The following is an 8929-nucleotide window of genomic DNA, read 5'->3' as shown; positions in this document are numbered from 1 at the left end:
CAAAGGTTAATTATAAGAGGATGAAATTACATAAAAATAAATGTAATTTATTTTTATTTAGAGTATGCACGTGTTGCAGACAGATGGGAAAAAAAAAAAAACCGAACATTGTAAATAATGAAAGTGGGGTAGGTTGGCAATAAAAGATCATTGAGGTCATCTTCAGGCACAGATGGTAAAGAAATAGAGAGGCAAAGGAGATTCAGGTGCAATGGACTGAATTCCACGGAAGCAGGAAAGACAACAACAGAGACCAGTGGGCTCTTAAGAAATCCACAAGAATTAATGACTTCATTTGCTTTTTTTGTTTATACATTTCTTGATGAACTGAAACAATCTTAGTAATATTTGTTTTCAAGCTTCAGTTCATGTTCAGGCCTGTTTCTAACATAAAAGGAATTAGCTATAGCCTTCTCTAACAATTAAGATAGACTTCTGTTAACTGTCATTCCATGTTTTTATTGCCTCTCCTCTCTCGGCCCTCCTTCAGTGCATTCAGCTGCATGTAAATCTCTCGAATACCTGTCTCTTCTATTTTGCCAAACCCAAGGCTTACATCATCTTTTTCCCCAAACTCCTAAGAGCTGTGATTGCACCCCTTCCATACTGCTTTCCAAACACCAATAATTGCCTTGATACTTATCAAGTCCTACGCAGCAAGAACGTTTTCCAAGGCATGTCGGATGTTGAAACTCTTCCAAAAGTCACTCAACCTGCAACTTATTTGCTTTGCCCATCAAGCCAACTAATTGCATCAATGTTTGTCATAAATAAAACATTTGAGAATTAGCAATCAATCCTTGGGCTCTTGGTTGCGTAACTGAGGTGGTGGTGGAGAAAAAGCAGCTTGAACATTTGGGTGCAGATCAGCCAGAGGAGATAGGCAGATAAATAAGAGCGTTAGTAAGGATCAGCGAAACTGAAATGCCAGCTTACTTGCACAACAGTACTGTTCATGACTAAAGCTCACTGCTAATCAGTTTCTGGGGAATCACCCTTTTATTTGAAAGCTGGTGAATGTCTAGCCTTCAAAACTTTTTGGACCAGTTATCTTCACAGATAAACCACTTGTGTTTTGCATTGTTTTTAATGAGTCTGCATTTCTGTTTCTTGATCTTACACAAGATTCCTCCACTTTGACACAACCAAGAGCTGATGCAAATTCACCATTTGACAATGTTGACTGCATTTCCATCTTTTTTTCTAAGGATAGTCATTTTCTTGTACTTTTAATTGATATTTTCTGTTGGGGCTGAAGCACTCTTTTTTTGTGCTGCTGGTCTTTTAGAGAAGTTGTGTGCTGAAAGACTGCAAAGCAAAAGAAATCTCTTAGGCTGCACAAGCACATGATTTGAACACCAGTAGCCCTGACAAATTTGTATTTCACCCACAACCTGTCTTGCACTGCTGCCAAAGTAACTTGGTATGCAGTCCCATGCTCTTGCAATTCTTAGCATTTTGTTGATTGTCTTTTCTCCTGGATGACTCCTAAATTCTACCTACTGCTTGCAAATTTGGTAGCAGGGTAGGAAGGGAAAAAGGATTAGAAAGTAAATTGCACAGGTGTGAAATCAGCAATTTGGAGACATTTTTTGGAGACATTTTTTTTTCTTCAGGAGCTGCAGGGATGTGAGTGATATGCTGGGTTTGCTGAGCACATATCTGCTGTGTGCTGTTAGGACAGATTGCTGAATGTGCAGGGTAAGTTAATAGATAAAGAGCAGAAGTGTTACTGCTTCATTTCCCAGAATGCCCCCAAACTAACCCTGAATGGAACCTTCTTCCAAACCAAGACTTCTCCCCAAGCTAAACAAGAAATAAACCTAATGGCGAGCCTGTGTGAGAGGTCATCTTCTCTACTTGATTCTGATCCTTATAAATCAACTAAAGTTTGACTTCTAAGCGGAAGATGGAAGTGGACTTTGAAAGATGACTGCTATTAGAAGAAATATCTGAATTCTTAGAGGACTTTCCAAACTCTTTCAAAATAACTATTTTCTGATGATTCAGCAACCTGTCCATATGGGACAATTTATAAGTGTTCTTCTCAGCAAGGTAGAGGCACAGAGGAAATACTACTTAGAAAAATAATGTATGTCTCCTGCACTTTACATGTTGAAAAGGTTTGACTGTAAATTCCATTTTTGACTTTCATCCCAGAGCCACTTTAAAAGCAACCCAGACTCAACAGGGAGACAGTAAACACTAAATCATAATTACCTCATAAAAGGGGAGCTTGTTTCCCTGAATGCCTGAAATCTGGTTTTTCTGCACAAAAATATCATAAATCTATTGTTCTGCTCTGTTTTATTTAAGGCCAATTAGTGTGTGTGCTAAAAGAAAAAGAAAGAAATACAGAAACAACACTTTCCCAACTTTATTGTCATTCATCAAATGTGAAACTCCGATTCTCTGCTCTCATTAAGGAATTGTTCATTAGAAGACAGCATAATCCGTGAGAGCTGAGGTCTTACACTAACAGTGAACTATGGAAAATCTCTCCCATTTGGCAGCCCACATTAACATTTCTTCAGCAAAGAAGAAATTTCTTTTTACTGCAATCTAGTGTCGCATGTGTTACTGGACAGACAAAAACAATATTTTTCAACACAATCTTGACTTGGTTTTAATATCCTACAGGGTGACATCTGACACTGTACCGAGAGAATAACGTCTCTCTGGGTAATCTTTCCAACAGTGCCTGAAAATGAGCAGTCTGTGCCATTAATATGGCCAATGTAATTAGCAGAGCAGTATGACTGATCTTTTCTCTTTTTTGAACCAACATCTCCTAAAGCCATTTCTCCAGCTGAAGTGACTTGAGCCTGTGGAGTCAGGGGAAGCTAAAGTTGAGCGTCCTCAAATAGGTCTCAGTGTCAAAGCATTGGTAGGGAGATCAAAGACAACAAAGCTGTCAGCCTTGGACATGATTTCCGAAGAAAGATCATCATCCAGTTACTAAAAATTTTTTAAAAATTGTTTCTAGGTGAAATCAGATGAAATCTTTCATGCCACAATGTTTCATGTCAAGGAAGTTTTTTATTATATTGGGGGGGGAAGGAGGGAGAGGAAACAACTGAAAGGAGATTGAGTTCTTCACATAAAGAGAGCCAAAATTCTGGGGTACAAGTATCCAAATTGTATGTTCATGTACACTGGGACTCCAGTAATGACTAGTTCTGATACAGTCACAGGATAATCTTACCTCTATTCATTCTGTTTGTGTAGGAAAGGCTCCTATCCTTGCAGACGATCAGAAAGACCAGCATCACAGAAGTGAAGTCACCAGAGATGCTTTTGAGGAGGTCTGATATCCACCAACTCGTGGCCCTGCTGCAATGCAGGCAGACAGCCTGATCTCCTGAGTAGGGAACTAGTGAGGATGATGATAGCTGTTGGCCCATTGAGAGCTGTACCTACCTGGTGCTTGATCTCACCTACTGGGAGAATAAAGAACTGTCAACAATACCTCCTGGCATGCTGAAAAGCACACTGGCTCTTTGCTAACAACAGAGACCCAATTCCCACAAACCACAGAAGCAGTGTTGCGGGGCCCTCTCTCCTGAGAAAATGCTCAAGCCTCTGGGGTTTGCACTGACCTTCCAAATGCAGTGTAGTTGATTCAAGGCTGACAGGTCTGTATTTGGAAGTACTGAGGTGCAAATTTATTTTTGAGATATAGCAAATGAAAGACAACGAACTCACCTAAATGAATGCAAAAGTCTTGACTCAAAAGCACCCCATCATAGCAAAAGACACAGCTGTTAAGAAAAACCTAGTAAACATCCTATACATTACTAATAATCACTATATCTTTCAGCTGGCAGAAATGATCATAAATAGGTTCTATGTTGCACATAAACAGGGCAAAGAGGCAAAAGGAGCAACATCATTAGGACTGTGCTGATCATTAAGTCTTAGTACTGTTCTGCGGGAGCATTACATCAAGGCACCTGATTTAGCCATAGTGTGAAGCATTGAATAAAAGCTCAGAAAAGGAAAACATCAGTTGTGGAAACTAGTTGCATACAAGATGGATTTAAGAAGCAGGCTGGATTTGACATTGGCACAATAATAGGGAAATTTCAGCGTGCCACGGAGGGCAAACATAGCAACAAACAAGGCTGTAGTCTCTCCAGCAGACTGGCAGCAAGGTGTGGTGGGCCCAGGCTGAGATGAGCAGAAGTGAAGTTCTGAAATCAATAGACCAGTCCCAGAGGCAAAGTCAAGGGAGGTATTTCTTCTGCATTCCCAACAGTAGATGGATTTGGATCTACTTCTAGTTCTGCTTTTGAAAAATGTAGAAAGGTAGGAAAATTCATTTACCCACTCTGTAAAATCAGTGTTGTTCTTGTCACATATCTGATATTTTATTATGCAAGGTATAGTTTCTATTCAGTTCTGGATGAAAAATACAGAAGGAATACCATCCGCTTTGATTCTTTATTACTGCAGTTCTTAGCCCAAAATAGTCTCCTAGAAAACAGAGCATTACAGTTAGACTGAAATCAACTTCTCTCTATCTGCCTTTCTCAAACAAACAAACAAACAAACAAATAAATAAATAAATGTGTGTCAACTTCAATTTCCTTAATTCAGCAATGGTGCAATAAAGCAAGCTATATTTAAGCCATACTGAAGGCCATATTCCTATGTTTCCTCCTTTATCACTCCTTAAAAGAGTGCACTGGAGAGGGAAAACTCTTATAATTTTCCTCAGCAGTCTTATAAATCTTTATCAGTTAATGTTCTAATGTTTATCAGTTAATTATAGATCTTTATCCACATAATCTTTCACAATTAAGCATTCTAAATGCAAAAAGTATTACCACACATTCAAACCACTGAGTATTAATATGTAAAATTCCCCTAAAAGATTTATTTTTAACATTTTCATTTAAAAAATAGTATATTCGCAAACACCATCAATATAATTTTTGCTCACACAATGGCATCATACTCTGATTAAAGTACTTGGTTTGAAACACCCAGGGGAATGACAGCAGCCTTAGAGCTGTCATCCTGGCACTGAAGGTATTCAGAGAAGGGAAGGGAAGAAGGAGGAAGGGTGAGGAGAAAGTACACATCTCTGAGGAAGGAAAGCCAGGGCATTAAGAAAAACAGAAAAGGCTATGCAAAAACATACTTATCAGCAGAGGAAAAACACAAAACAAAACATGCATTGCTGTATTCAACCACCATTGGAAGTGTGATTGATCAGTGAGAACTGACTTAACTGACCTTAAGGAAAAAGTGCTAGGCTACTAACAAACAATACTAAAAACAAATAGGAACAATTACACCTGACTTGCCCTGGTCACTAAAATGCAGGTGAGAAGAAAACCAGACTGTCTACATCCCCACAATAACAGCATCCTTCAGAAGTTCCAGAACAAGAGAAAATGCCATCAACAACTTAGCTGGTATCTGCCCACAGATTAGAGGGAGCAGTCTGTTTTTAACACAAAAACTGGAAAAAGCAGATCAAGTTCATAGGACAATTCAGTCTGTAAGGAACCCAGGAGGCCTCTAGTCTTACCACTTGCTCAAGAAGGGCAGCTATGCTACCCGGCCAGGCTGCTCATGGCATTTTCAGTCTAGTCTGAAAGCCTACAAATATGGAGACTGCACACTTCCCGTGAGCAAGATCTTCCTCTGCTTGCCCATCCTTGTGAGGAAATAGGTATCTCCATGGGATCTAAGCTCTATGGGCCATTGTTTTTTTAAATGTCTAGCATAAAGGTGTATTTTTCTACACCCAAAAGCTACAGCAATCATAGTATAGTGAGAATACAAACAGTGAAGATAGCGGAAAAGTACACCAGTAATTATACAACACTGTGGATCTAAGTGCTCATCCTGTTAGCAGGAACATGGAAAAGCCACCAAGCCTTGTTTAGACAGAAGTTTTGAATGTGAGGATGAGAGCCTGGAGGTCCCAGTGCAGCTCCTCTGCTCTTCTTCTTCTGGTATGTCCAATGAACTTGCTCTGGATGTTCAATCCTCTCTCCCTTGCTCTCTTCCAACCACGGCTACATCTCATCCTCCTTCCTCTTTCTTCTCTTGAGAACAACCTGGGAAGAAATACACGCCCAACATAGATGATGATACAAAAGGGCATGCAGGTAGCAGCTCAGTAACATCCATTCGAAGAAGACATGGTGCGGGTATGGAAGCTTAATTATAATGGTGGCTAATTATGTCACTGCTGAAATAATAAACCTCTCATAAGCCTTATTCACTGAAATTGAGTATCTGAAAGACTAGAGGAAGATGTTACCCCAGTGGGTATATGCCTGCCTGATAGATTTTTCCAGAATTGTGCTTACTTCAAGTTTAAACTGTTTCAAGCAATTAAGTTTCACGAGTTGTCTTTCAGTGGTAAAAGTTCTTCCAGCATTAGATTGATTTTTCTATCACTTTTCTTGCTAAAGGTCATAATCAGGATTGATAATCATTCCACTAGACACCACACAACTTCCAGAAGTTATCTTGTCTTGAGATTTGTGCAAGCCACACTACCATTGAACAAATGTAAACAGCCATGCTAGAGACCATGCAAAAAGAGCCAAGTACTGAGCAGGGCTCTCTCTCTCTAGCAATACCAGTGTCCCACCTGTCCTTGTTCAGAAATGTGATGAGCACAGGAAGTGCCTTCATTTGCTGATGGAGTACAAAAGAATCACAAGCTGCAGGAGTACAACACACCAACATAATTAGCCCACTTGTAGGTGCCCCTTGATTTCACTGTTGCCCGCAGCAATAGCCGCTGGTCCCATGCAACTCTGCAACGACAGAGCAGCCAGCAAGGCTGATTCTCAAGCCCTGTCCCCACTTGGCAAGTAGCAGCATTCTGCCTTCCTGTTCCTCCACAGCGCCCTGGTGCCATGGCCCCTGTGGCTCCCACAGGTCCTGCATGCCCTCCCAGCCCTGCTGTCCGGCAGGCATCCTTCACCACTCCTTCTCTGTCCCCGGGTGAGGCTGACAGGCCAGGCGTGCTGCCAGCAGTTGAGGCACGATTACGGTCACACATGCTGGAAGTTGAGAGAAAGCATGTGGGATTTATTTTATTTTAGAGGGTGGGAGAGGGGGGAGAGGCACTGGAAGGCTTTTAAGCAGTCAAGGCCTCTGACAGAACAGGATTGAAAGCTATGCACCATATTTCACATAATTCAAGGCTGGACTGCATGCATGTGTTATTAGTTCTCAAAACCATTGTGTACGGCAATTTCTCCATCCCCAGTGAGCTTTTCTGACTGCAAAGCCAAAGGAATAGTTGGTACCAAGCCAGAGGAGTTCAAGAATTTTTCCTGACGGAGGAGGGAGAGAGAAAAGGGGGAGAATGTGGGGTAGAAAGCAAGAAAGGCTCTTCTAAGAGGGCACTATGATGATATTTTCTGAGGTTTCCAGTGCCTTGCCCTCCAAACTGCATCTCTCCCCCCCCCCCCCATCTCTTCAGGTCAGGGACGAATTCACACCAGGACAGTGTGGTCTGTCCCATGATGGTGCCCATCCTCCGCTTCCCAGGGACAGCAATTGCACAGCCATGGGGCAGCAGCAGCAGCCAGGGACGCTCTGACAGACTCCTGGGGTCCTCACAAATCAGGATAAATTCATTACCACAGCTTTGACAGATGTCTTGCACTCATCTCTAGAGCTTAGAAAGGAGGTGAGGGAGGAGGAGAAAAGAGGAGAGCTGAAAGAGTTTTCAATTTTTCAAAGACTGTTCAAACAGAGGCTTTTTTTTTTTTTTTTTCTTCTTAAACAGGGCAACAAATCAAGGTGGGGAAAATACTTCGAAATACTTCATACCAAAACGTTTTTAAATTTATAACTTTGCTTTAACCACAGCTTTATTTCTCTGCTCGTCTCACACATGTTTCCATTATTGTCAAGAGAATGAACTACATGCATGCCAAATCAGGTCATTCACAAATATAGAACGAATGTCTGTCATTACAGATTTACCACTCCGACTACGGCATATCCCTTCTGTCTATAAAAATCCTGATCCATTAGCAGGGCAAGCTCTTTACATGTCAACCCTTTAGCACTGCCTGCACCTCAGCAAACAGGACATGTTACCTTCCTTCAATAGGCGAGCTTATGCATTTGCTTAAAAATGATGTCAGGGTGTGTGGGTCAAATCCATCTGCTCTATAACAAAACCAAATTTCTTCATGCGGACATTTACAGCAGGCTGAATCTTGGGTCAGCTCTTCACAAATTCTGGGTAAGGCCCAAAGCCGGATCATCACTGCTCTCATCTTCCTTGAAGATGACATAATGTCTGCAGATCACCAACTCTCTGCTTTAGCCTTGTACCAGCCAGTGCCTGAACTCAGCCTAGCAGTTAGATGATTCCTCCCACCTGTTCAGCTTCAAACTTTTAGCTTGGAGAAGAGAAGGCTCCAGGGAGACCTCATTGTGCCTTGCAATACTTAAAGGGAGCATATAAACAGGAGGGGGAAGGGATGTTCACAAGGGTGGATAGCAATAGGACAAGGGGGAATGGTTTTAAACTGAGATGGGAGATTCAGATTAGATATTAGGAGGAAGTTTTTCACACACAGGGTGGTGAGGCACTGGAACAGGTTGCCCAAGGAGGCTGTGGATGCCCCATCCCTGCAGGCATTCAAGACCAGGCTGGATGTGGCTCTGGGCAGCCTGGGCTGCTGGTTGGCGACCCTGCACACAGCAGGGGGTTGGAAGTGGATGAGCACTGTGGTCCTTTTCTACCCAGGCCATCCTATGGTTCTATGAAGAAGTACCTGCACTGTCTAAATGCAATCTTGCCAACTGCTCTGCCACCACGCATAACTTCAAAATGACGATAAAACAGCAACATCTGGGGATTCTTTGAAACAAAGAACAACCTCAGTGCAGGATCTGATTTTCACTGTGAAACATTGACAGTCAGGAATCAAAT

General features: G+C 41.7%; 1 long non-coding RNA gene across 1 annotated transcript in view; it reads right to left on the bottom strand.

Moving 5' to 3' along the window:
* Positions 1-2387: 2387 nt before the first annotated feature.
* LOC122155185 overlaps positions 2388-8929 on the bottom strand; it is a 157248-nt gene continuing 150706 nt past the window's right edge. The window contains exon 3 of the long non-coding RNA XR_006167157.1: positions 2388-6074. This is a non-coding gene — a long non-coding RNA (uncharacterized LOC122155185). The remainder of the gene's footprint in view (positions 6075-8929) is intronic.

This window comes from Centrocercus urophasianus, unplaced genomic scaffold (assembly GCF_019232065.1).
Source record: "Centrocercus urophasianus isolate 14NV4802_14NV808 unplaced genomic scaffold, USGS_Curo_1.0 seq_11, whole genome shotgun sequence".
Taxonomy (NCBI): domain Eukaryota; kingdom Metazoa; phylum Chordata; class Aves; order Galliformes; family Phasianidae; genus Centrocercus; species Centrocercus urophasianus.
Note: the sequence above shows the minus strand (reverse complement) of the source record. Positions and strands in the feature narration are given on the sequence as shown.